Consider the following 6,081-nt stretch of genomic DNA (forward strand, 5'->3'; position numbering starts at 1 on the left):
CTGGGTCGAAGGGCCTCTGCTGGTAGCTCTGGATCACGACAGACTTTAATTTCTGTTTTCTTTCACCTGGCCATGTGGGTTCTGGCCCAGCCCCTTTCCTTTTTGCACTTCCTCCAATTACCTGCTTGTCTCCTCATTTGCACCTACCTGTTTCTAATTTTCACCCATTGCCCTGGCCACTTAAACCCTGCCTTGACTAGCATTCTCTGCCAGTTCATCCCAGTTCTGACCTGTGTCGTTCTAGCCTGTCATTGCGACTTCTGCCAACCGATTTTGCCTGATTCTGTGTTTTGGATTTTGCTCGTTCTTGGACCTGATTTTTGCCTGTGCGCTCTTGATTGTCTGCCCTTGACCGACTGCCTTTCCTGGTAAGACCTCTGCCTGCCATTTCGGATTCGTGCCTGCCTTCTGTTTTTGAAAGACTGTTGCCTTTGTGCTCCCTAATAAATCCTGGTGAAAAAGTATTCATTGGTCTGCACTTGAGTCCCACCGAGCCCGACAGAGACTGGGGGTGTGTCAATTGTGGTGGGGACCAATACCCCTATTGTGCGGAGACTCCTGGGAGCCTGTGAGGAAAAGGCGGGTGAAGACTTTTTGGAGACCCTGTCAGTGCACTCAGTGTTCCGACCTGCTTTTGAGGAAGCGTGGGGTCGCCCTGGGCTGGACGTGATGTGTGAACGAGGCACTGTGTTGTGTGCCCAGTCGAAGCCCAGGGTGGTGCTGCCGGGTGAAGTAGTGAGAGTGATGGGGATCCCAATTCCCGGGGGTGCCTGAGGGTGAAGCCCTTTTAGTGGACACCCCGGAAGATCTCGAGGGGGAGTCGAGATTCCCTGCTGGGGTGCTGGTGAGACCCGAGTTGCAGAAGCCCTCGGTGGTGCAGGCACGCAGGCTGGAGGTGTTCGTCAGGAACACTACTGCACGGGAAGTCACCTTTAAGCGAGGGATGCCTCTGGCGCATCTGTTCCCGGTGACGGTGATGCATAGCGCCCCCGTGAGGCCAGTTGGGGGAGAGCTGTCGGGAAAAAGGCCTAAGTTGACTGCTGAAGCTTTTAACTTTGGGGCATCACCTGTGCCGGAGGGTTGGAAGCGGAGGCTGGTGGAGAAGATGTTGACGATGACAAACGTTTTTTCCCTTGACGAGTTTGATGTGGGTTGTTCCAGGAGCACTCGCCACACCATGCGGGTGACTGAGGATACTCCGTTTAGATAACGATTATGGCGACTGGCCCCTGCAGATGTCGAAGACGTGCAGCAGCACTTGTGTAAGCTGAAGGAGGCTGGGATCATCACGGAGTCCCGAAGCCCTTATGTGTCTCCTATTGTAGTGGCCCAGAAGAAGAATGGGAAGGTTTGTATGTGTGTGGACTATAGAACACTGAACTGGCGCACAGTCCCAGATCAGTACACGGTCCCCCGGGTTGAAGACGCGCTGGCCTGTCTGAGTGGGGCAAAGTGGTTTAGCGTGATGGATTTGAGGAGTGGGTATTACCAGATCCCGATGAGTGAGGCCGTTAAGGAGAAGACGGCCTTCATTTGCCCTTTGTGATTTTACCAATTTGAACGAATGCCCCAGGGGCATATCGGGGGCCCTGCCACCTTCCAGAGGGTCATGGAGAAGACAGTGGGGGATATGAACCTGCTCGAAGTGTTAGTATATTTGTACGACCTCATAGTATTTGGATCCACCTTGGAAGAACACGAAGCGAGACTAATGAAGGTGCTCAACTGGCTGAAGCAGGAAGGGTTAAAACGTTCCCTGGACAAGTGCCAATTCTGCCAGACGTCTGTTAGCTATGTTGGACACATTGTATCGCAGAATGGAGTAGTTACAGACCCGGCTAAGATCGAAGCAGTGACCACCTGGCCGAGGCCCCAGACCGTGAGTGCTGTGCGCTCGTTCTTAGGGTCCTGTGGATACTATTGGAGATTCATGAAGGGCTACGCCAAGGTGAGTTATCCTGAGGAAATCATAGATGAATGAGTCTGACTTCAGTGGTAGGCAATTTGCTGGAGAAAATCCTGAAAGGCAGGATCATGACTATTTGCAGAGACATATTCTGATAAGGAATAGTCAGCATGGCATAGCTAAGGGCAATTCATGCCTTAGGAGCCTGAACAAATTCTTCAGCAATGTAGCAAAACACAATGTTGAAGGTAGAACAGTGGATGTAGTGTATATGGATTTCACTAAGGCATTTGATAAGGTTCCCTATGCGTGGCTCATTCAGAAAGTAATGAGGCATGGGATCCAGGGAGTCCTTGTTAAGTGGATCCAAAATTGGCTTGCCCACAGATGGCAAAGAGTGGTTGTAGATGGTTCATATTCTACATGGACGCTGGTGACCATTAGTGTTCCGCAGGGATCTGTTGCGGGACACCTGCTATTTGTGATTTTTATATATAAAACTAGATGAAGAAGTAGAAGGGTGGGTTAGCAAGTTTGCTGATGAAACAAAAGTCGAAGGGGTTGTTGATCGACTGGAGGGTTGTGAGAGGTACAGTGCGACATCGATAGGATACAGAACTGGGCTGAAAAGTGGCAGATGGAGTTCAACACAGATAAATGTGAATATAATATTAATGGTAAGACTCTTTGACAGTATCGAGGATCTGCGAGATGGTGGGGTCGATGTCCATTGGACACTCTAAGCTGCTCCTTATGGCGTGTTGGTTTTCATCAACTGTGGAATTGAGTTCAAGAGTCCTGAGGCGACATGACAGCGATATAAAGCCTTAGTTAGACCCCACTTGGAGTACTGTGTTCAGTTCTGGTCACCTCACTCTCGGAAGGATGTGGATACTATACAGAGAGTGCAGAGGAGATTTACAAGGGTGTTGCCTGGATTGGAGGGTGTACCTAATGAGAATGGGTTGAGTGAACTCGGCCTTTTCTCCTTGGAGCGACGGAGGATGAGAGGTGACCTGATAGAGGTGTACAAGCTCATGAGAGGCATTGATCGTGTGGATAGTCAGAGGCTTTTTACCAGGGCTGAAATGACTAACACAAGGAGGCATAGTTTTAAGGTGCTTGGAAGTAGGTACAACGAAGATGACAGAGGTAATTTTTTTCACATAAAACGGAGCGTGGAATGCGTTGCAGTAAAGATGGTGGACGCGGATACAATAGGGTCTGTTATGAGACTCTTAGTTATGTACATGAAGCTTAGAAAAATAGAGGACTATACAGTAGGGAAATTCTAGGCAGTTTCTGGAGTAGGTTACATGGTGGCACTGCATTTTGGCTGAAGGGCCTGTAATGTGCTGTAACACAATTGGAAGTTGATTGGTGAAGGAGACGGAAGGCCATGGTAGCTGGAAGAAAGAAATTGGGGCGGGGTTGTGAGCACTGGAGGAAGGCAATGGGCGGGCAAGGAGACAGCATGAGAGGGAGAAAAGGGAATGGGAAATGGTGAATGGGGACACTACCGGAACTTTGAGAAATCGTTGTTCATGCCATCAGGTTGCAGGCTATCCAGACGGAATATAAGGTGCTGGTTCTCCAATGTAAGTGTGGTGTGATTATGACAGTGGAGGAGGCCACAGGTGGACATATGGGAATGGGAAGTGGTATTAAAATGGGTGGCCACTGGGAGATCCTACTTTTGCTGGCGGACGGAGCGCCAATGCTTGGCAAAGTTGTCTCTCAATCTACCTCGGGTCTCATCGATACACAGGAGACCACAGCAGGAACGCAAAAAAAAAAAGTATATGACCCCAACAGACTCACTGGTGTTGTCTAACCTGGAAGAATTGTTTCGGGCCCTGAGTGGTAGTGGGAGAAGAGGTGTAGCACTTGTTCCTCTTGCATGGATCAGTGCCAGGAGGGAGATCAGCAGGAAGTGATTAATGGACAAGGGAGTTGCATAAGGAGTGATCCCTGTGGAAAGCACAAAGTGGACGGGGCGGGAGGAGGGAACAACGTGTTTGGTGATAGGATCCCACTGGAGGTGGCGGAGGTTTCGGAGATTTATGTGCAGGTGGGGTGATAGGTGAGGACAAGAGGAACCCTATCCCTGGTAGGGTAGCGGGAATAAGGGTTAAGTGCGTGAAATGGAAGAGATGCGGTTGAGGGCGTTGATGGTTTAGGAAAGGAAGTCCCTGTCTTTGAAAAAGAAGAACAGCACCTTCATTCTAGAATTGAAAGCCTCGCCCTGAGAGCAGATGCGGCGGGGATGGTGGAATTGAAAGAAGGGAATGGCGTGTTTACAAGCAGCAGGGTGGGACGAGATCTTTTCCAGGTAGCTGTGAGAGTCAGTGGATTTGCAATGGACATAGCTGGATACGCTGTCTCTGGAGATGGGGGCAGTGAGATCGAGATAGTGAACAGAGGTGTTGGAAATGGACCCGACGAATTTGAAGGCATGGTGGAAGTTGGAGGGAAAGTGAATTGAATCGACGATTTCAGGATGGGTGCAGGAAACAGCACCAATGCAGTCATCGATGTAGCGTAAGAAACTGCGGGACGGTCCCCAGTGTAGGTTTAGAACAGGGACTGTTCCACGTAGCTGACAAACAGGCAGTTACAGGGGTAGGTAAGAGGAAGTGTCTGAGAGTTGGCGATGGGCCTCAGTAAGGTAGGGGTCAGTCCGACAGACTACTGCAGCACCTCCCCTATCTGCGAGTTTGATGGTGAGGTTAGGATTAGTGCAGAGGGAGTGGAAAGTCCAACGTTCGGAAGGAGTAAGGTTGGAATTGGAGCGAGCAGACGGTTAACAGTCCTCTTCATTGTTTGTGCCTCCTTTTGAGTCCCTCCAATGTCCGCAGATCTTTTCTCAGAATGGGGCCGGAATCTGCTCACAACACTCCAAGTGAGGCCTCTTTGTCAAGCCTCGCCAATGCATCCTTGCTTTAAAGTTCTAGTCCTATCGAATTGAATGTCAACGTCACATTGGACTTTCTCACCATCGACTCAATCTGCAAATTTACCTTCAAGGAATCCTACACAAGGATTCAGTAGTCTCTTTGACCTTTTTTTTAATAGCTTTTTCTTAAATTTCGCTCCAGTTCCAAGATAGTCTATCCTTTTATTTCTTCTCCCACTTTTATTTTTTCTCCCGAAGTACATGACCATGCCATCCCGAAGATCAGCCCTTCATCCATTGACGTCTTCTGTAAATCTTTCGACGGGAAAGAAACAGCAAAAATAATTTGTGTCCGGGAATTCTCAAACACAACACATCTCTGTCCGGGTATTTAAGGAGTGACCAGATATTTCCATTGAAACACAGACCTATCAGCTGTTGATTCTCGGAGATGAAGAAGTATCTCATCTCAGCTGGAATTGAGCTTTGTGTCTGAATTTTTTTCGATGAAACTCAGTGAAATCCACTGGAACCAGCTGCTGAGAACACGCCAGTATTTGTTCACCGGAGATCAGTTCTTCAACTGCATTGAGTGTACGAGGGATTCACTACGTCTGAAATCTGATTCGACGAATTGACAGAGAACTGTGGGAGGTGATTCACGCACTCATCCCAGCTACAGACAGACCAGCGAGTTCACACTGGGGAGATCCCATTCACTTGCACAAACTGTGGGAAGGATTCACTCAGTCATCTGACCCAGTAGCACACCGGTTCACACTGGGGAGAGGCCGCATGCCTTATCAGACTATGGGAAGGGGTATACTCGGTCATCTAATCTGAAGGTACATCAGTCAGTGCGCAATAGAGAGAGACTGTTCACCTGTTCTGTAAGTGTAAAGGGATTCACTCAATCATCTGACCTACTGGTACACCAGCGAGTTCATACTGGGAGAGACCGTTCACCTGCTCACACTTTGGGAAATGATTCACTCGGTCATGCGACATACTGAAACACCAGCAAGTTCACACTGGGGAAATGCCGTTCACCTGCTCTGATTGTGGGAAGGGATTCACTCGGTCATCTGACCTACTGACACACCAGTCAATTCAGACTGGGGAAATGCCGTTCACATATTCAGATTGTGGGAAGGGGTTTACTCGGTCATCTGAAATGAAGATCCATCAGCGAATTCGCACTGGGGAGAGGCTGTTCAACTACTCAGACTGTGGGAAGACATTCACTTGATCATCGAACCTACCGAAGCACCAGCGAGTT

Source organism: Mobula hypostoma, chromosome 5 (assembly GCF_963921235.1).
Source record: "Mobula hypostoma chromosome 5, sMobHyp1.1, whole genome shotgun sequence".
Lineage (NCBI taxonomy): Eukaryota > Metazoa > Chordata > Chondrichthyes > Myliobatiformes > Myliobatidae > Mobula > Mobula hypostoma.